This window comes from Pinus tabuliformis, chromosome 1_2 (genome assembly GCF_031772625.1).
Source record: "Pinus tabuliformis cultivar Carrire ecotype Pingquan chromosome 1_2, CPIR1, whole genome shotgun sequence".
Classification (NCBI taxonomy): domain Eukaryota; kingdom Viridiplantae; phylum Streptophyta; class Pinopsida; order Pinales; family Pinaceae; genus Pinus; species Pinus tabuliformis.
In genome coordinates, this window is record NC_142298.1 from 834,572,421 (window position 1) to 834,596,143 (window position 23,723).

General features: G+C 39.3%; 3 pseudogenes; all 3 read right to left on the reverse strand.

Moving 5' to 3' along the window:
• Window positions 1-7,741: 7,741 nt before the first annotated feature.
• Window positions 7,742-15,902, reverse strand: LOC149208516 (protein DETOXIFICATION 40-like; annotated as a pseudogene).
• Window positions 15,903-17,353: 1,451 nt separating this feature from the next.
• On the reverse strand, window positions 17,354-18,468 carry LOC149208517 (protein DETOXIFICATION 40 pseudogene; annotated as a pseudogene).
• A 3,725-nt stretch (window positions 18,469-22,193) lies between these two features.
• On the reverse strand, window positions 22,194-23,308 carry LOC149208518 (protein DETOXIFICATION 40 pseudogene; annotated as a pseudogene).
• Between the last annotated feature and the right edge of the window lie 415 nt (window positions 23,309-23,723).

Sequence of the window (23,723 nt, forward strand, 5' to 3'; positions counted from 1 at the left end):
GACCCCACAACTCCTTGTCACTCTAGACACTTCTAAACCCTCTCCCCATTACCAGGAGGTGTACTAGTCTCACACCATAATTGAGCAAGACTCCTAAAAGAAACCATAACTTGAACCAACTAAAGTTCCCCACAAGGGCCACAAAATAATCTATAGTTCAAGTTAGGACCATTGGGGGTAGGCATCCCATAATCTGCCATGGTCAAGTTACATCTTTTAAACATAGAAATTGACTTTTAGGGTGTTTAAAATCCTTTATCATCCCATGGAAAAGAATATCTGAGCATGTCAAAGACCCAATTCAGAGGGGGTTTGACATAGGTCCAGTGTGTGTGGTACTATTTGGTGCTACCTGACCTGTCTAGTGCTCAGTACTAGTAACTGACTACCAAGAATCTAAAGACTCGAATGATCACGTGGGATGAAGGTATCTTAGGGGCCAAATTTAGGGCATCATTTCGCTATATGTGGAGGTCCTAGAAGAACTAAAGCCTCATTTGATACCTTGGTTGATTCTTTAGTTGTTGGAAAGTGTTGCTTGTTCTCTTAGGATGTTGCCCTCGTACTTGTCAAAAGATATATCTACAAGGCCTAATTACTTTGAGAGTGGTAAGGATGAATAGGTCTTCATAGGATGTTTTATCATATGAAAAAATAAACACAAACCATTTTTTGTTTGATTGATCACATAACATAAGTTAAATGGAAAGTAATCATTTTATTTTTTTTCTTTGTTTTATGTATGTGATTTACTTGCTTTGATAATTATTCCTTCCCTCATCACACAAAGTGAAACACACTCTACTCAACACTATAGGGGACCCCATGGCTTCTCATCACTCTAGATGCTTCCAAAACCTCCCCCATTATCGAGAGGTGTACTCGTCTCTCGCCATTTATGCATAGATGACACCATACAACCACCATTATAGGATCCTCTTTTATTAGTGCAAATTTTGTCGGGTCCCCTCCTCGTAAAACACTCCTTTCACTACCCCTTCAAGGTCCCCACATGCTACCCCTTTAGGAATCCCACAAACCACCCCTTCGGAAAATCCACAAGGCACCCACCAGGGTAACCCCTCTCACACTTCCCCACAAGGAATCCCTTTACATATAGCTATCCAAAATCATTTTTTATTGGAAAAAAAATTCCAAATCCTATTTTTAGCTACCTTAAATCTACTTTATTTAATCCAGTTAACCATTGAACCTATTGCTCATGGCAAAAATTGGCCACCTATGCCAACAAAGCTACCTTCGAATGTGCCAAAATTTTAAGGGAAAAAAGGAGAAGATCCAGGGAAACATGTTATGACATTTTAACTTTGGTTTTCATCTAACAATATCACAGAAGATATTATTCACCTGTGACTCTTTCAACAAACCATTAAAGAGCCCGCAACAAAATGGTACATAGGTCAACCCTATGGGTATCATGGGGACTTCAGCTCATTAGCCATAACATTCCTCACCTTTTTTCAGCTCCTCGTCTGTGAAGTTTGGGGACTAGATCTTCTAACTCAGTTCAAGAATACATATTCCACGCAAATTTCAGATCACATCCATGAATGGAGATAACGTTGTAGCTTGTGCAAGGTCCATCTGGAAGAAAAAAACCTTGTTGACTTATTCTTGACATCGCTCGCATCTGAAATCTCAAAATATGTGGTGAATTCCTCCCCACAAAATGAGGAAGAGGCCATCATCAAAGCTCAACAATTAGAGCTCATATATACGCAATCTAGATACCTCTCCCATGTCCCTCCAGATGCACCCCACCTGAAAATTTTTAAACCAGAGTTACAAGGTGAATCTAATGTTGCATGATGGGTCCCATTAATAGGTATATTTTGAAGTTCATTATGCTATCCCCCAACCTTAAAGCTATCATTTTATCACATCAATTCACATTTTTAGTCATAATATGATTAGTAAGAAGGTAAAAAGGTGTTTTTCATATTGTGTGGCCTAATGTGATTGAGTTTCAAGAAAAAGAAGCATTTCTTAGGCATTTAATATGCAGAGGCTTAATGGAGACACCCAATAGAGAATATAGGGGGCTTGTCCACCTCCTTAACTCTCTAACTCATCTTGATATCACAAAATCCTCACTCATGGCTTGAATTCACTAGTAGCTAAGGGGCTCCAAGTACAGGTGAATATCAAGGAGATGCCATCAGATAAATTTTTGTATAAATAAATGAGCTAAAATTCTTATTAGGATTCGTTTTTTTGTTGCAGCTAAGAGTAGCTACTGAGCCTAGTGATTGACATTGTTATTATTAACTTTTATATAATGTGTGAGGCTATTATTCTCTATTAATGAGAAGCTTACATTTGATTTGCATCTGAGTTAGTTTTGGAGGGTTGAAACCCTTGGGTTTCGGCCCAACCTAGATAATTTAGTCCCCCTTTTGTATTTTATTCCTTTTATTGTTTCAAAGAATTGTAATCGTCCTCTTGTTTTAGTAGATATTATAGCATAAAAAATTGTGATTGCAGGCTTGGCTATCATCACTCTTGTGGGAAGAGTGATTGGAAGGGTTGATAATCACAATCCAAAAATATTTTTTTATGATTTATTGGAAATGGATAGAACTTGTGATCCTTTTACATGCTTATTCTCTTCAACTTAAGAGTTAATGTCATTTTTTTAGTGATCAAAGTAGTGTTGTGGGATAGAATAGATTTTAATTAAATTCAACTCATCTTTTCCATGCTAATTTATTTCATTGTGTTATTGGTAATTTGATGCATCAAACATGGACATACCTTCTCACATTCACCTGGAATTCTCCATCCTCCTCCCAAGCACCTCACATTTCTCCCAACCTCTGTCTCCAAAATCACACTGTCAAGGAAAACAAGAGACACCGTGGGCATCAACTTTGGTGCAAGATAAACCTCTAAGGGGGTCTAGGGTTGGAAAAGGGGCTCCCAAAACCTTCATTCATAACCTTCTACCTCCATCCACCTTCCTCCATCTATAATACACCATTTATATCCTGAAAACGCTCTCGTACCCCCTCCCACAACAAAATAGGGCCTCCTGTAGCAATATAAGACCTCCTATAACACTTCCTGTAGCAATGTTATTTTCAATTAGTTTTTCTTCCCACTTTAATCCTATCCTAGTTAAGATGAATAATGGCCCCCAATGTGTGATTTTTTAATTAAGGAAGACTTTAAGACCACTCCAACCTCCTTTCCTCACAACAACCATCAAATAGCAAAACAGAGTTAGAATTGGTATATTTATTCATAGAAATGTTAAAAACTAGATTCCTTATTTTTAAGAAAATCTGAAGTAGAACAATGATGCATACTAATAGGTTACTGGTGTGATTAAATGTGAAAATTAGAGTAGGATGGTTTACCTCTGCAAGTAGGTTACCCCTTTTATTTCATGCAATGTTGAATGAATGGCGTTTTCACTTTTGTAGCTAGGATTAGGTTCAATTATGCCTTTATAGGAAGTTTTCACTATAGTTAGTTGGATAAGTTTTAAACACCTTGATATGATTTCATGATGGAGGGTGACATGAGTGGTACCTAACCTATTGTGCATATAACATTTTCACCTCTAAGTTTATACGAACCTTGGGTTAATAATTTGAGTTGAGAAGCCTTTGGGAGTTGCAATATTATTGGTGAACTACCAGGGCTCATCACTTTATGGTGTCATTTTCAGGGAGGTTTCTAAGTAGTTAATGTTTCTATTTAGGAGTAATTTCTCTTGTTTTGCATCCATCTTATTGTTCTAAAATGTTTTTGAAAAAAATCCAAAAAAAAAAGAGCTAGTGCTTTCATTCCTTGTAGGAGTAGTGATAATGAAGGGAAATTCTTACCAACAACCCCCACCCTCTCAAGAATTCAATGTTCATTCTTCTTCAGTTACTACAAACTTCCCTCTCTAACTACAAGGGAGTTAGAGTGCCCTCTAGGTGAGAAACCTGAATTTTTTGAAGAACTTATTGGGGAAGAAGAAGAACTCATCTCCCCCACCCAAACCATGGCTGAAAATAGGCACAATGAGATTTTCCCTATCAAAGATACCAATGGTGAGGCCAAAATGAATAATATAAGCCTTTCTTCCCTGCTAAACTTCCATGGCCTAACCTCTAAGGATCCTATTTCACGTTTGAGTTTGTTGTTGTCTATAGGACCTATGACTATGCCTCTGATGAACAAAATTTGAAGTTGTTTCTATCTACCCTCAAAGATGAAACCTTGCACTGGTTTATGTGTTTACCTAGAGACAACATCACTACCTGGGACTATATGCAACAAGCCTTCAATGGAAAGTACAAGGACTATTGTAGGTCCAAAGAAACAAAGGAAGAAACTTTTAGGATGACCCTTGGACCTAAATAATCCTTAGAAGACTAAGGAAAAATTCCAACTAAATTATAGTAGGGCCAACTATACCCTTGATCCTCCTTGATCCTGAGTCACTCAATATAGTTATGCTCTGAGGGATTAGGGAGAATGTAATGGAAACTCTCAACATGTTGTCTAGAGGAAATATCTACCAACTGCCTTATGATGACATCAAAACTATATTTAGAAATCACTCCAGGGTGGCTAGAAAAAAGGGTAGGTCTAGTGAAATCATGGTCAGTTCTTCTCCCTCTACTATAGCCATCAAGCATGAGATAGGAAGTATGTTGGAGGATTTTAAGATTGAAATATTTCATACCTTTTCCTTGAAAATGGATACCATGAAAATCAAAAGAAAACAAGAGGAAGAAGAAATGACAATAGCTATCTTCTGCCTTAAATGGACTAAGAGACACCCTAGGAATGAGTGCCCACTGAATGTCATAGAATTATGATTTGTATGCGAAGAGAACCATGTAATAGATAAATGTACCTCTTTTTCAGGTATCAAGGTTGTATACCATGGGGTAGAAGGTGCATCAGAGAAACTTTGTTTCATTAACCAAAGAAGGCCTTAAGGTCCTCAACCATATCAATAGGGCATGAAAGGTGCACATTATTCTCATTACAATCCAAATGATTGGTACCCTTCCACTCATCCATCATGGCCTACACCTTCTTGGCCTTATGCTCTGTTAGCGCTAGAATCTGCCTCAGGCTGAAATAAGGTAAGACTCAAGGCTACATCAAACCACGCTCACCGTCGTAGCTAGCCCTACGAGGATAGGAGAGGGCTCTCTCCGGGTCTATCTCAGCAAAAATTATTCAAAGGGGCTGAGATGACCTATAGTGAATTCTGATCTTAGGCTAGTAAAGAGATATGAAAAGGGGTTTTAATGAATGATTGGGTTTTCTGGGCTACATGAGCAAAGACAGCAAGAGCAGAGGTTTAATCAAAGGCACAGCTTAATCCATAAGGCGAGGTAGGAGTGAAGTTTAACAATAAAATTGAGATTAAACGGAATGGCAAGACTGCTGAGAAGTCGATAAGGGCATGTGTGATGGATCCTTATCAAACAGAAGAAAACATTAAATATGAACACTTCCTCAAGACAGAGAAAATAAATTGAATTCTACCTTTCTCACTTAAAAGTATTCATTTAGAAACGATTATGAATGGACTATGAAACATTACAAAAGACATTGAAACAGAAAGAAAGATACACTTGCTAAACTTTCACACCACAAGGATCTTACAGATCAGAGATGAGCCATTTAATTAATCTCTGTCATTCAACTGTATAATGAAATGCTATGTTTTCCTCCACGAACCTCTCAGAAAAAAAAATAAAAAATCCTTCCCTTACTTTTACAAGTGATTTTTAATACATAAAAAAAAAAACTATTCTAGGAGAAAACAGATTGACCCAAAACAAGGGCGTTGTTTCACCTGAAATTACAAAAATAGAGATGGAGTCATTTCTTTATTCTAAAATAGAAGATCGTTCCCATTAAAATCCTCTGATGGCCAACAAACTGGAGCGCAGATCCCGTTGAATCATTAACTGAAGTCTTAAATAGGAATCGAATCCTATTCTTCTGTTGTAAATATCTTTGTTTTAAGTTTGGCTTTTGGACTTTGACCTTTCACCTTCGCTTTCTGTTTGAATAACAATAATTTTTAATAAAACTGGCCCTTTAAATAAGATTTCACCTGAACAATCCCAGCTGCAATTTACCAAGCTCAACACGTGTTTTCAGTTTGAAGACATTTACTTGTGTCACCACTGTTTGATTACCAGCTTGACATGTGCAACACCATTAGCGATAACATTTCTGAGGTGGAACGTTATGAGACGTTGTTTCAAACTGCCATTCACTCTCTGAATTACATGAACATCCGCCATTCACTCTCTGAATTACATGAACATATAATTGATAATCAATGCAGAAGAGCCTGTCCTAATATCCTAATAAAAATGTACGCTGTTACCAATAAAATTACAGGTTACTCCACAAGTATAGCCAAGCTTATATCCTGAAAGTACTAGATTAACTATGTAGCTGTCCATGTCAATGATTTGTTCAATTCGAGACCTCCACACTACAAACTGGGCATATCTTATTTATTTGAAGCCAAATTTTGATGCAATCTGAATGGTATTGATGCTTGCATGGAAGGGTCTGTATTATGTCCCCTCCTTCATATTCCAGATGGCAGATGACACACTTCTCAGAGTTGCTTTGAACTTGGACTTTCTGGCACATATTTAGACAAAGACAAAGAAGAAATCAAATATGGGGCAAGACCTCTACTCTGGATGCCAACAACTTCGCTCAATGCAACGAGTTCCTCCAGAATTGAACATTTCAATCAGTCCAATGGGAGCAAAAGAAATGCCGTTGGCTAATTTGGTCATTTCTCTCAGAAGGCTTAGGCACTCCATCCTGTTGGTGCGGTCCTCTTCTATTCTCTCCAATATATTTGCCACAACCAGAAAGCCTGCAGCCATTATATTGTTTGCCTAACCCATACTTTGCAAGATATTGCTAACAATGATTTTCAAACTGAGTGACCTGGATTTGGCACTTGCTGAACTAATATTATTAACATAATTTGTTCCCTCATAAAGCAACTTCTTGTGCAAAGACACGCTGTGATGACCATTTTGGAAGATCCAAAACATGCACCCATTCTTTCCAAGTCCAAATAAACTGGAAATTTGATAAGTGATGTGCAAACCTATGGACAAAGCGAGTCCGACACTCCATATCTAATTCACCAACTCTATCAAAAAGTGTAGGCACAGCTCCAGCCACTACTGCAGGGAAAGCTCCAGGAAGGGCCGAAATAAGAATGGTAAGCCAACCATGTATACAGGACCTTCCTTCCGACAGCCATTCATGTATAGCAGCACATCAAGCAAATATTCCTCAACCACAAAACGATCTATTGGCCGCAATTCCTCCTCTGTTTTTGACAGTGGAAATAACTGCAACCTTCAAAATCTCTGTGGATATTTCAATTCAGCCTCCTGTTACATCAGAAATTGTTGAAGGTGCAACATGTTGTTCAGGACATGTCACTGGTCCAAAGTCATAACTCTTTCCTGTTACTAGCTGAGCCTCAAATGCAAGGTGTGGTCGTGGAACACTGCAGACTTGGAGGCGATTAGACACGATCTAGGCGCATAAATATAAACAAAATTTGTGCTGGACTGAGTGCGTAGCGCGCTATCCCAGTGCGTAGCGCACAACCTGATGCGTAGCGCCTGCGTATTTTTACACTGGCTACACTAACCCAATGCGTAGCGCACTGCCCGTTGCGTAGCGCCTGTGTATTTTTACACTGGCCGCGCTAACCCAATGCGTAGTGCACTGCTCGGTGCGTAGCGCACACCTCCAACGCGTAGCGCACACCTGATAGCACTGCCTGTATTCAATTAAGAAGGATAGATGGAACCAACTCTGAGACTCTTTCTGTGACAGTTGAGCTGCTTGTGAAGAGATAACCCAAGACATTTTTGCAAAGAAGAAAAACTATTGCAAAGAATATGCTGATGACTGAAGATGTGGTGACCAAAACAAAAACTGAAAAGCATGCAGTCTCAGCATTCCCAACACCAAGTTCATTGGAGACCCTTACACTGCAAAGAGAATATTATGAACAAGAGGGAACATCTTATGGCTGCGTTGAAGCCAAGTGGTATCATCATCTTTAGAAGTATCATACTAATGCTTTGATAACCAATGTCGTGGAGCATCAGGATTAACTACCTTATGGAAAGTGCATCTATATCAACTGTTGGATCATTCAATGTCCCAGCAAGAAAAACGAGGACCTGATAGTACCATTTCTGCAGGAATACCATTATGGCTGAAAATATAGATAGTCTTCAGAATGATGGAAGTTGGTGGAATGCAATTAATTTGAAGCCCGTCCATGAAGCTTTGCATGAAGCAGAATGCATTATGTAAAGAAACTCAAGGATGGTCATAAACCAGCATGATACATTGTGTCATGACAATACCAATGAGGCCTAGTTTTAGTTTGAAGGCAGTTATCCAACAGAATATAAGGTGCAAGATTAATACTCCTCCCGAGATCCAAACTTGTTAGCCTCTCTCATAAAACAATAATAAATTCAAAATAAATAAATAAATTAAATATTCCAAGTTAGGAATTTGTGCCTAACTCTTGGGTTGTTCCTCTAAGATAGGAGTTAATTTAGGTAACTCCTATATTGGTGTGTGTTTTTTCTGTAATCTGTTTGGAGTTAATTTCTCTTTTCAATATGTGGTATCGAAGCTTCTTCAATTGCTATATGACCAATAGCCTGCTGAGAAAAAAAATAAATCTATTTGCTTATTGATAAAGATGAATAGGTGCCTCTTTTAAACGCGGTGCAACTTAACTTACTGCTGCAATTGTGCAGCCACTAAGAATTGAATTTCGCAGGAAAATCGTACATGAGAGTATTTTTCCTTCACATCACTGTATGGAGTCGGAGCCATCGCTGCTTTGAACTGGATCAAGGAGCAAGGTCATTAGCAACCCGTTTTTCCACTGGAATGCCAATATTGGTAGAGTGGTTTTGGTTATGAATATATATTGTTGTGGGGCTCCTTGTGGGAGAATAGGAAGAGAATCAGATTGGTGAATTACTAGCCGAACAGTGAAGCCTCTTGGAGATGGGTGGTAGAGTCTGCATATCTTCAAAAAGTGACTTTTTTCCGTAGACTAGCTCAGACATGGTTTCCAATTTGATCGCTAAAGTATTTGTGTAATACTAGTAAAACTGCCTCTGAATTTAGCTCTCAAAACCCCTTAAAAACCCCTGAATTGCCAATCCGATCCAGATTACCAAAGTTCTGAGTATCAATTCAATTCGAAGCGAAATGATCAAATGATTTTTGGCAGTAGATTCTTTTTGCAAGTGAAATAGACAGTAAATAAAGAAATGAAGGTTGGGGCCGAGTCTTCGCCATTTCTTTCCAGAAAGATGAGAAAGATATGATGTTCTATTCTTCATACATAGATACATAATGTGTGTGAGTATTTATTTTTCAAATATCAGAGTGTAGAATATGATAAATTCTTATGTGTTTGCATCCAATAATTGACATCTATTACAGTGTTGCTAGTTGTTGAGTGTAAGGGATTCCCCAAGGCATTAACCGTGCAGACCTATGTGGAGGTTTCTGATGGCGTGAAGAGGCTAAGTAGACTCTAAACATTGGAATCCCAAGCACACATGTGCACATAAAAAGGTGGAACTCCAATCATGCACATTAGTCACATCATCTGCAGCAAAACCAAGTCAAATGATAGTACCCATCTCGTTGTTGATCCGTGGTGCCGAAGCTGAAGAATCTTGGTAGTAGCAGTGCTGATGTTTGTTTCCAGATCAGAGATGCTTGTTTCTGGATTAAAGTTGCTCACGCTGATCTGGATCACCAATGCACTGGAGTAAAGCGCCAACAGTGATTGGCCCTACGTTTCTTGTGTGTTGAAGTTGTTGATGAGTCGAAGGCCATGTCTAGTGCAGCTAAGAATTGGCCCTGATATTTGCTAAAATATGAGATCGATGTGGGTTAAAAGGAGCGCGCGCTAGCTGCCATATAGTGTCACGAGAGGTGGAAGTTGGTAATACAACCTGAGAATCACATGAGGACTAGCCAAAGTGTGAAAGCATGAAGCCGAGTTCTGCTCTTGGTGTGGCTACTGTAGTGTCCTGAGCATTTGTTTGTGCATTGAGCCAGCTCGGAGGTTTTCAGTGCGTTGATTTTTTTTTATGTTGTTCTACATAACTTCTCCACATGAAATTTTTTTTAAAAATGCGATTTGACTTTGTTAAAGGAGATTTTTCATTTTTAAAGTGAATCCATAAACTTCACTTTTTAATTCACTTCATTCAAAAAGGAACTTCATGAAATTCGTTCACTTTTTAATTCACTTCTTTAAAAGGGAATTCATTAAATTCTTTTAAGGGATGTTTTCATAATGGAGTGATAAGGTGTGACTTTAAATTTGTAAAACCTTTTTTGGAGTGATAAGTGGTGGATAATTTTGGGAGATATAAGGAGTGAATAGGAAAGAGGATTATTGCATAAGGCTGCTTTAATTTTTGAAATCTTTGAAGTGATATATTTTTCAAAGGAGAGCTCATTGATATAGGAGGTTGAGTCAGGTTTTTGAATGCATTTTCTTCCAAATTTGTGAGTGTCAAATTCTCATTGTTTGAGAAAGCTTTCATGGCAATGTTGTAAAAGATGCAAGGTTGATGATCTCAATACTCAATAAAGACATTATTTATGGTGATTGTGTCCAAGATCCGCCCGAAATTGAATAAGGGGATCTTAGGTACACCATGTGTATTTGTGATGGCGAGTGTTTTTATGGCTTCATGTTGTTGCTTATGATTTGTGTCTAGTTTTGACACATAAATGATCTCATTTAACACACATAAAGTTCAATGCAAGCAAGTACAACACTTGTAACAGAATAGCATCAAGGAAGGATAATTAAGCTCAACACATGCATTTGCGTCACTACAACAAATAATCAAAGTTTTCAACATCGGTATTCTACCTCAACAATCAAATTCACTCAATACAATCAAGTTCATGAATCTACAGACTCCAACATTTCAAAGCAAAGTCTACATCACTATATTCAAGTTAATGAATCTGTAAACTTCAACGTTTCAGCGCACAGTCTACATCAACATTGTTGAACTTGTAATCAAACTCAAATCACATTGAATTGTAAGGGTGCATTCTCGGTTGAAACCGACACCCAAGTCTTGAATTGAGTCAAATTGCATTCATTGTCGTGAATCACTGAAATCATTGTAAGCTTTTTTGGGTGCATTTTCGACAGTGTTCGACACCCTTCCTTTAAAGCACAATCAAGTGAGTCCATGAGTTTTAACTCCAAATGAAACAAAAAACAAGTTCACATCTCCTGCAAGCGAGCGTGAGTATTCATTCAAGCAATTTGTATCAAAATAGTACAAAGTTCAAACCTTCAAGCAAGCCAGAGTGAAGTTCATTACAGCAACCATCAAAGCAACCAAACAAGTTCAACTCTAACACTAATCAAGAAAGTTGAAATTGACATCAAGCGAGCGTAGCTATTCCTTCAAGGGAGCGTGAAGTCATTAAGTAAGGCAAGTGAGCATTCATGCAAATATGATCATCATCAAGCGAGCGAGAATTCCAGAGTTTAAGCAAGAAAGTTCTACAACTCTAGCAAGTGTTCCCAGCAAGTGCAATAAGCAACAAATCAAGCGAGCGTGCCATTCAAGTCCCATATCAAGCGAGCCTGTCATTCAAGTAACAAAATCAAGTGAAACAATTCAAAGCACGACATCTACGACAAGAGAGCCTGATTTCAAGTGAGCAAGTTCAGATGGCGCAACATATTCAGTGGTTAAACATTCTTCACAGTTTGATCATCTCCAGTGATGAAGACATGGTGCACATCAGCAAAGAAACTCTTGCTGATCTTTCATGGCATCTACAACAAACACATGAAACCATTGAGTTTCTTCAACTAGAGTCGCAACTACAAAGAGATGAGCTGCAACAAAAGAGTGCTTCTTCCAAGTCATTCAACCATACAGATGAAGATAAAAATGTTGATTCCAAATCACTCATCCAAACAACTTCAAGTGTTGAAGTTGTTCATGATCAAATTCAAATTTCTTCCAAACCCATCATCAAGCCCTAGGAGGAGATTCAAAATAACAAGAATCGACGAGGCTTAGGATATGTCACTGATGACAGCAACTTACAAATCCCAAATTATTCCAAGCCAATTAAGTTTGTGAGTGCAGGATTTCTTGAACAACTCACCTCAGAAGGTTCTGAGAAAATTGCAGACAAACAAAATTGCACGCAACCTGAAGTTGAAGTTCAACCAAAGTGTTCTCATTGTCAAAGAACTGGTCATATGGAAGATCAGTGTTTTGATCTCCATCCATGTTGCCATTGTGGCAAGCCCAATCATTCCTCAGAAAAATGTCGCAACCAACAAAAATCATCCAGATTGAAGATACATTATGAATGGATTGATCCTTGGGAATGGTCATCCACAGTCAAAAGATTGTCTCAGTTCTACAACCGACTACAATCACACATAGTGCAGCCAGTAGTGAACAGATAATGGTACTCTCATGCAGTTGAATGAGGGAGTACAACAGTGAAAATCTCCTACACTTGAAGGGGGGGAGTTCAAATATCTTTTGGAGAAGATTGTCTCTCCTTTCAGCTAACAAAGGGGGGAAATGTCAATGAAATTGACAAGTGATTGTCAGACTGAAAGTCTCGACAACATCAGCGAAGTCGCCAGTGGGCATCTTCATCAGCCAGTGGGCATTTGTCATCAGCAGTGAGCATCAGCAAATTCGCCAGTGGGCGATCGACAGCCGAAGCAGCAGTGAGCAGCTTTGATCATAGCAAAAACAAAATTGAGTTGTTTTTCGACATCTTCAGCCAGTGGGCAGTCATCAGCAAACACGCCAGTGGGCGTTCATCAAATTGTGTCAGTGGACACCGGATGCTGTTTTAAAACAAAGGACAGTTGGATCCTTTTGCAACTTGGCACGTGATGGAGTTGTCAAGCAACATTCAGAGATGAATCAGGCATGCAGCTGATTCATGTTCTCTTCAGATTTGAGTTTTTTCCAGCATCCAGTTTTGGCGGTTTTTTCAAGCAATGTTTTTGAGGATCAACATGAGAACTTGGAAAATGGTTGGCATTTGGCTCACTGCTGATGAAAAATGCCCACTAACTGATGAAGATGCCCACTGGCGACTTCGCTGAAGTTGTCGAGACTTTCAGTCTGACAATCACTTGTCAATTTCATTGACAAAACTATAGGTAAGACTAAACTCTGTGCATGTAAAAACTTCTGAACAGATACATTTACTGCAAATTCAAACATTTGGGGAAGCATCCATTTCAAGAGAAGTCCTGACTTAGCAGCAATGGCAGTTGTTTGGCCAAACAGTTTGAATATAGGTTCTGCAAAAAGGCATGGAATGGACAATAAAAACTCCTGGATCTCCAATACAACAACTAAAGCTTCCTTGATAAAATGTGTCTCATCCAATATTATTCGATTCCCTTTAACTGAATATAGAATAGAGGAGCTGTCCTGTTGAAGACTTGAACTCAAGCGGTGTGAATTGATTGCAGTGGGCTGACAACAAACATGCAAGACAGAGTCTCACATTGGCTCCAATGGGGATGGCAGCTGCCGCTTATTGGAGGTGCCAAGAACTGTAGATCTTTGGGTGAGCAGACAGTGCCTTCGTCCATTGGGCTATGGAGTCATCATTTCAACAACCAACACAGACTTTGACACATTTATTGACTGAAACTAGACTCAAACCAACTTAATTGTAAATCTGAATGACTGAAAACTTACTCGACGATCTTGAAACTAAAGCTGCAATGACACTAGAACAAAATGCTGCCTTTTGACTGCTTATTTATTTACAAAATCTACCCTACTTTGCTGTAAAAACAATAGATCAGGTAATACTGAAATGCCAGATCAACCATTCAAGTAAACCTGAGAATGATGCCGCTTGAGAATGCTTCCACCAGGACACAGATGTAATTGCTGGCAGTCCTTCATACACGTAATGAGCCTGGTCATGGAAAAGACAGCCTGATCTATCAATCAAACTGAAAAAAATTTCCATGTATGTTGTCATTGGATCACGAAAGCCAGACTCTGTTGGCTGCCCCAACTCCGCAATACATACCTCCAGCTGCACCCTGTCAATGCAAACATCTGTAGGCAATTCTATTATTTCTTGTTTCGAAGGAGGAAGGATTTCCAAGAACTTTTTAGGGTCTTGGAAATCATATGACTGGATCTGCTCATCTAAACACTGAATCTCCTTCTCAACTCTTTCAACAACTAATTCACAAACACCAGTTTTAGCTTCAAGAGGAAACGTCAGATATTTCAAACATTGAAGCAAGGAACTGAAAAAATCTTCATTGATTTCAAAATCCGCTAACCAATTTCTAACATCTTTTACAGCTTCACACAGTGCAGGGTTTGCCACATACCCCACCATTGCAAAAATGGATCAGCGAGCACTGGACTGTCTGGATCGAGTTGGAGTCACCCGGTGAATGTCTCAGCCTTCATAAGTGTTCGACTGCTGTCCACCATCAGCATCAGATCTGCAATTTGATTTCATATACTGGGACAAGACAATCTACAAGTCGAATGTCACATCAACAGCAAACCATCTTCCCCAGTATGGTCGCCACTATGGTAGCGCTCGAATCTGCCTCAGGCTGAAATAAGGTAAGACTCAAGGCTACATCAAACCATGCTCAGCCTCGTAGCTAGCCCTACGAGGACAGGAGAGGGCTCTCTCCGGGTCTATCTCGGAAAAAAGTCTTCAAAGGGGCTGAGATGACCTATAGTGAATGCTGATCTTAGGCTAGTAAAGAGATATGAAAAGGGGTTTTAATGAATGATTGGGTTTTCTGGGCTGCATGGGCAAAGACAGCAAGAACAGAGGTTTAATCAAAGGCACAGCTTAATCCATAAGGCGATGTAGGAGTGAAGTTTAACAATAAAATTGAGATTAAACGGAATGGCAAGACTGCTGAGAAGTCGATAAGGGCATGTGTGATGGATCCTTATCAAATAGAAGAAAACATTAAATATGAAAACTTCCTAAAGATAGAGCAAATAAATTGAATTCTGCCTTTCTCACTTAAAAGTATTCATTTAGAAACGATTATGAATGGACTATGAAACATTACAAAAGACATTGAAACAGAAAGAAAGATACACTTGCTAAACTTTCACACCACAAGGATCTTACAGATCAAAGCTGAGCCATTTAATTAATCTCTGTCATTCAACTGTACAATGAAATGCTCTGTTTTCCTCCACGCACCTCTCAGAAAAAAAATTAAAAAAATCCTTCCCTTACTTTTACAAGTGATTTTTAATACTTAAAAAAAAAAAAAAAAACTATTCTAGGAGAAAACAGATCGACCCAAAACAAGGGCGCTGTTTCACCTGAAATTACAAAAATAGAGATGGAGTCATTTCTTTATTCTAAAACAGAAGATCGTTCCCATTAAAATCCTCTGATGGCCAACAAACTGGAGCGCAGATCCCGTTGAATCATTAACTGAAGTCTTAAATAGGAATCGAATCCTATTCGTCTGTTGTAAATATCTTTGTTTTAAGTTTGGCTATTGGACTTTGACCTTTCACCTTCGCTTTCTATTTGAATATCAATAATTTTTAATGGATCTGGTGCTTTAAAGATTTCACCTGAACAATCCCAACTGCAATTTACCAAGCTCAACACGTGTTCTCATTTGAAGGCATTTACTTGTGTCACCACTGTTTGATTACCAGCTTGATATGTGCAACACCATTAGCGATAACATTTCTGAGGTGGAACGTTATGAGACGTTGTTTCAAACCGCCATTCACTATCTGAATTACATGAACATCCGCCATTCACTCTCTGAATTACATGAACATATAATTGATAATCAATGCAGAAGAGCCTGTCCTAATATCCTAATAAAAATGTACGCTTTTACCAATAAAATTACAAGTTACTCCACAAATATAGCCAAGCTTATATCCTGAAAGTAATAGATTAACTATGTAGCTATCCATGTCAATGATTTGTTCTATTCGAGACCTCCACACTACAAACTGGGAATATCTTATTTATTTGAAGCCAAATTTTGATCCAATCTGAATGGTATTGATGCTTGCATGGAAGGGTCTGTATTATGTCCCCTCCTTCATATTCCAGATGACAGATGACACACTTCTCAAAGTTTCTTTGAACTTGGAATTTCTAGCACATATTTAGACAAAGACAAAGAAGAAATCAAATCTGGAGCAAGACCTCTACTCTGGGTGCCAACAACTTCGCTCAATGCAACGAGTTCCTCCAGAATTGAACATTTCGATCAGTCGAATGGGAGCAAAAGAAATGTCGTTGGCTAATTTGGTCATTTCTCTCAGAAGGCTTAGGCACTCCATCCTATTGGTGCGGTCCTCTTCTATTCTCTCCAATATATTTGCCACAACCAGAAAGCCTACAACCATTATATTGTTTGTCGAACCCATACTTTGCAAGATACTACTAACAATGATTTTCAGATTGAGTGACCTGGATTTGGCACTGGCTGAACTAATATTATTAGCATAATTTGTTCCCTCATAAAGCAACTTCCTGTGCAAAGACACGCTGTGATGACCATTTTGGAAGATCCAAAACATGCGCCCATTCTTTCCAAGGCCAAATAAATTGGAAATTTGATAAGTGATGTGCAAACCAATGGACAAAGCGAGTCCGGCACTCCATATCTAATTCACCAACTCTATCAAAAAGTGTACGCACAGCTCCAGCCACTACTGCAGGGAAAGCTCCAGGAAGGGCCGAAATAAGAATGGTAAGCCAACCATGTATACAGGACATTCCTTCCGGCAGCCATTCATGTATAGCAGCACATCAAGAAAATATTCCTCAACCATAAAACGATCTATTGGCCGCAATTCCTCCTCTGTTTTTGACAGTGGAAATAACTGCAACCTTCAAATTCTCTGTGGATATTTCAATTAAGCCTCCTGTTACATCAGAAATTGTTGAAGGTGCAACATGTTGTTCAGGACATGTCACTGGTCCAAAGTCATAACTCTTTCCTGTTACTAGCCGAGCCTCAAATGCAAGGTGTGGTTGTGGAACATTTCAGACTTGGAGGCGATTAGACACGATCTAGGCGCATAAATATAAACAAAATTTGTGCTGGACTGAGTGCGTAGCGCGCTATCCCAGTGCGTAGCGCACAGCCTGATGCGTAGCGCCTGTGTATTTTTACACTGGCCGCCCTAACCCAATGCGTAGTGCACTGCCCGGTGCGCAGCGCCTGTGTAATTTTACACTGGCCGTGCTAACCCAATGCGTAGCACACTGCCCGGTGCGTAGCGCACACCTCCAACGCATAGTGCACACCTGACAGCACTGCCTGTATTCCATTATGAAGGATAGATGGAACCAACTCTGAGACTCTTTCTGTGACAGTCGAGCTGCTTGTGAAGAGATAACCCAAGACATTTTTGCAAAGAAGAAAAACTATTGCAAAGAATATGCTGATGACTGAAGATGTCGTGACCGAAACAAAAACTGAAAAGCATGCAGTCTCAGCATTCCCAACACCAAGTTCATTGGAGACCCTTACACTGCAAAGAGAATATTATGAACAGGAGGGAACATCTTATGGCTGCGTTGAAGCCAAGTGGTATCATCATCTCCAGAAGTATCATACTAATGCTTTGAAAACCAATGTTGTGGAGCATCATGATTAACTACCTTATGGAAAGTGCATCTATATCAACTGCTGGATCATTCAATGTCCCAGCAAGAAAAATGAGGATCTGATAGAACCATATCTGCAGGAATACCATTATGGCTGAAAATATAGATAGTCTTAAGAATGATGGAAGTTGGTGGAATGCAATTAATTTGAAGCCCATCCATGATGCTTTGCATGAAGCAGAATGCATTATGTAAAGAAACTCAAGGATGGTCATAAACCAACACGATACATTGTGTCATGACAATACCAATGAGGCCTAGTTTTAGTTTGAAGGCAGTTATCCAACAGAATATAAGGTGCAAGATTAATACTCCTCCCGAGATCCAAACTATAGGTAAGACTAAACTCTGTGCATGTAAAAACTTCTGAAAAGATACATTTACTGCAAATGCAAACAGTTAGGGAAACATCCATTTCAAGAGAAGTCCTGACTTAGCAGCAATGGCAGTTGTTTGGCCAAATAGTTTGAATATAGGTTCTGCAAAAAGGCATGGAATGGACAATAAAATCTCCTGGATCTCCAATACAACAGCTAAAGCTTCCTTGATAAAATGTGTCTCATCCAATATTATTCGATTCCCTTTGACTGAATATAGAATAGAGGAGATGTCCTGCTGAAGACTTGAACTCAAGCGGTGTGAATTGATTGCAGCGGGCTGACAACAAACATGCAAGACGGAGTCTAACATTGGCTCCAATGGGGATGGCAGCTGCCGCTTCTTGGAGGTGCCAAGAACTGCTGATCTTTGGGTGAGCAGACAATGCCTTCATCCATTGGGCTATGGAGTCATCATTTCGACAACCAACATAGACTTTGACACATTTATTGACTGAAACTGGACTAAAACCGACTTAATTGTAAATCTGAATGACTGAAAACTTACTCAACGAACTTGAAACTAAAGCTGCAATGGCACTAGAACAAAATGCTTCCTTTTGACTGCTTATTTATTTACAAAATCTACCCTACTTTGCTGTAGAAACAATAGATCAGGTAATACTGAAATGCCAAATCAACCATTCAAGTAAACCTGAGAATGATGCCGCTTGAGAATTCTTCCACTAGGACACAGATGTAATTGCTGGCAGTCCTTCATACACGTAATGAGCCTGGTCACGGAAAATACAGCCTGATCTATCAATCAAACTGAAAAACATTTCCATGTATGTTGCCATTGGATCACGAAAGCCAGACTCTGTTGGCTTCCCCAACTCCGCAATACATACCTCCAGGTGCACCCTGTCAATGCAAACATCTGTAGGCAATTCTATTATTTCTTGTTTCGAAGGAGGAAGGATTTCCAAGAACTTTTTAGGGTCTTGGAAATCATATGAATGGATCTGCTCATCTAAACACTGAATCTCCTTCTCAACTCTTTCAACAACTAATTCACAAACACTAGTTTTAGCTTCAAGAGGAAACGTCGGAGATTTCAAACATTGAAGCAAGGCACTGAAAAAATCTTCATTAATTTCAAAATCCGCTAACCAATTTCTAACATCTTTTACAACTTCACACAGTGCAGGGTTTGCCACATACCCCACCATTGCATAAATGGATCAGCGAGCACTGGAATGTCTGGATCGAGTTGGAGTCGCTCGGTGAATCTCTCAGCCTTCATAAGTGTCTGACTGTTGTCCACCATCAGCATCAGATCTGCAATTTTATTTCATATACTGGGACAAGACAATCTACAAGTCGAATGTCACATCAACAACAAACCATCTTCCCCAGTATGGTCGCCACTATGTTAGCGCTCGAATCTGCCTCAGGCTGAAATAAGGTAAGAATCAAGGCTACATCAAACCATGCTCATCCTCGTAGCTAGCCCTACGAGGACATGAGACGACTCTCTCCGGGTCTATCTCAGCAAAAATTCTTCAAAGGGGCTGAGATGACCTATAGTGAATGCTGATCTTAGGCTAGTAAAGAGATATGAAAAGGGGTTTTAATGAATGATTGGGTTTTCTGGGCTGCGCAAAGACAGCAAGAGCAGAGGTTTAATCAAAGGCACAGCTTAATCCATAAGGCGAGGTAGGAGTGAAGTTTAATAATAAAATTGAGATTAAACGGAATGGCAAGACTGCTGAGAAGTCGATAAGGGCATGTGTGATGGATCCTTATCAAACAGAAGAAAACATTAAATATGAACACTTCCTCAAGACAGAGCAAATAAATTGAATTCTGCCTTTCTCACTTAAAAGTATTCATTTAGAAACGATTATGAATGGACTATGAAACATTACAAAAGACATTGAAACAGAAAGAAAGATACACTTGCTAAACTTTCACACCACAAGGATCTTACAGATCAGAGCTGAGCCATTTAATTAATCTCTATCATTCAACTGTATAATGAAATGCTCTGTTTTCCTCCATGCACCTCTCAGAAAAAAAAAATAAAAAAAAAAATAAAATAAAAAAAAATAAAAAAAATAAAAAATCCTTCCCTTACTTTTACAAGTGATTTTCAATACATTAAAAAAAAAAAACTATTCTAGGAGAAAACAGATCGACCCAAAACAAGGGCGCTGTTTCACCTGAAATTACAAAAATATAGATGGAGTCATTTCTTTATTCTAAAACAGAAGATCGTTCCCATTAAAATCCTCTGATGGCCAACAAACTGGAGCGCAGATCCCGTTGAATCATTAACTGGAGTCCTAAATAGGAATCGAATCCTATTCGTCTGTTGTAAATATCTTTGTTTTAAGTTTGGCTATTGGACTTTGACCTTTCACCTTTGCTTTCTGTTTGAATAACAATAATTTTTAATAGAACTGGCCCTTTAAAGATTTCACCTGAACAATCCCAGCTGCAATTTACCAAGCTCAACACGTGTTCTCATTTGAAGACATTTACTTGTGTCACCACTGTTTGATTACCATCTTGACATGTGCAACACCATTAGCGATAACATTTCTGAGGTGGAACGTTATGAAACGTTGTTTCAAACCGCCATTCACTCTCTGAATTACATGAACATATAATTGATAATCAATGCAGAAGAGCCTGTCCTAATATCCTAATAAAAATGTACGCTTTTACCAATAAAATTACAAGTTACTCCACAAATATAGCCAAGCTTATATCCTGAAAGTACTAGATTAACTATGTAGCTATCCATGTCAATGATTTGTTCTATTTGAGACCTCCACACTACAAACTGGGCATATCTTATTTATTTGAAGCCAAATTTTGATGCAATCTGAATGGTATTGATGCTTGCATGGAAGGGTCTGTATTATGTCCCCTCCTTCATATTCCAGATGACAGATGACACACTTCTCAGAGTTGCTTTGAACTTGGACTTTCTGGCACATATTTAGACAAAGACAAAGAAGAAATCAAATCTGGAGCAAGACCTCTACTCTGGGTGCCAACAACTTCGCTCAATGCAACGAGTTCCTCCAGAATTGAACATTTCGATTAGTCTAATGGGAGCAAAAGAAATGTCGTTGGCTAATTTGGTCATTTCTCTCAGAAGGCTTAGGCACTCCATCCTATTGGTGCGGTCCTCTTCTATTCTCTCCAATATATTTGCCACAACTAGAAAGCCTACAGCCATTATATTGTTTGCCGAACCCATACTTTGCAAGATACTGCTAACAATGATTTTCAGACTGAGTGACCTGGATTTGGCACTGGCTGAACTAATATTATTAGCATAATTTGTTCCCTCATAAAGCAACTTCCTGTGCAAAGACACGCTGTGATGACCATTTTGGAAGATCCAAAACATGCGCCCATTCTTTCCAAGGCCAAATAAACTGGAAATTTGATAAGTGATGTGCAAACCAATGGACAAAGCGAGTCCGGCACTCCATATCTAATTCACCAACTCTATCAAAAAGTGTACGCACAGCTCCAGCCACTACTGCAGGGAAAGCTCCAGGAAGGGCCGAAATAAGAATGGTAAGCCAACCATGTATACAGGACATTCCTTCCGGCAGCCATTCATGTATAGCAGCACATCAAGCAAATATTCCTCAACCACAAAACGATCTATTGGCCGCAATTCCTCCTCTGTTTTTGACAGTGGAAATAACTGCAACCTTCAAATTCTTTGTGGATATTTCAATTCAGCCTCCTGTTACATCAGAAATTGTTGAAGGTGCAACATGTTATTCAGGACATGTCATTGGTCCAAAGTCATAACTCTTTCCTGTTACTAGCCGAGCCTCAAATGCAATGTGTGGTTGTGGAACATTGCAGACTTGGAGGCGATTAGACACGATCTAGGCGCATAAATATAAACAAAATTTTTGCTGGACTGAGTGCGTAGCACACTATCCCAGTGTGTAGCGCACAGCCTGATGCGTAGTGCCTGTGTATTTTTACACTGGCCGTGCTAACCCAATGCGTAGCGCACTGCCCGGTGCGTAGCGCCTATGTATTTTTACACTGGCCGCGCTAACCCAATGCGTAGCGCACTGCCCGGTGCGTAGCGCACACCTCCAATGCGTAGCGCACACCTGAAAGCACTGCCTGTATTCCATTAAGAAGGATAGATGGAACCAACTCTGAGACTCTTTCTGTGACAGTCGAGCTACTTGTGAAGAGATAACCCAAGACATTTTTGCAAAGAAGAAAAACTATTGCAAAGAATATGCTGATGACTGAAGATGTCGTGACTGAAACAAAAACTGAAAAGCATGCAGTCTCAGCATTCCCAACACCAAGTTCATTGGAGACCCTTACACTGCAAAGAGAATATTATGAACAGGAGGGAACATCTTATGGCTGCGTTGAAGCCAAGTGGTATCATCATCTCCAGAAGTATCATACTAATGCTTTGATAACCAATGTCGTGGAGCATCACGATTAACTACCTTATGGAAAGTGCATCTATATCAACTGCTGGATCATTCAATGTCCCAACAAGAAAAACGAGGATCTGATAGTACCATATCTGCAGGAATACCATTATGGCTAAAAATATAGATAGTCTTAAGAATGATGGAAGTTGATGGAATGCAATTAATTTGAAGCCCGTCCATGAAGCTTTGCATGAAGCAGAATGCATTATGTAAAGAAACTCAAGGATGGTCATAAACCAGCACGATACATTGTGTCATGACAATACCAATGAGGCCTAGTTTTAGTTTGAAGGCAGTTATCCAACAGAATATAAGGTGCAAGATTAATACTCCTCCCGATATCCAAACTATTGGTAAGACTAAACTCTGTGCGTGTAAAAACTTCTGAACAAATACATTTACTGCAAATGCAAACAGTTGGGGAAGCATCCATTTCAAGAGAAGTCCTGACTTAGCAGCAATGGCAGTTGTTTTGCCAAACAATTTGAATCTAGGTTCTGCAAAAAGGCATGGAATGGACAATAAAAACTCATGGATCTCCAATACAATAGCTAAAGCTTCCTTGATAAAATGTGTCTCATCCAATATTATTCGATTCCCTTTGATTGAATATGGAATAGAGGAGCTGTCCTGCTGAAGACTTGAACTCAAGTGGTGCGAATTGATTGCAGCGGGCTGACAACAAACATGCAAGATGGATTCTAACATGCTCCTCAATATGCTCCCCAGACTACTCACCCTCCTTTCGATCCATATCCACCTCAATCTTCCCAATGGGGAAACCCCTCACAAGGGTGGAGGCCTAAAACACCCTAACCTCGTGATTTACTACCTCCACCTCAATCACAACCATATCTCCCTCAACATACTCAACCTAAACAACCTCAAATTCCCGCTCAACCAAATCTGAACCTGAATAATAAGCAGGCACAATAGGTCTATAGTGGGGAACATCCTATCCTTGTTATGTTGTGGAAACACAAGAGATCAACCTTTGGTCTAGGAGAGTGATCTTAGATAATTACCTATCTTCCCCACCTAAAGAGCTTTAAGAAGAGAAGGAAGAGAGTTCCCCTCAATTCAATGCACCTCCTTATCCTGAAAGGTTGGTCTACCCTAAACA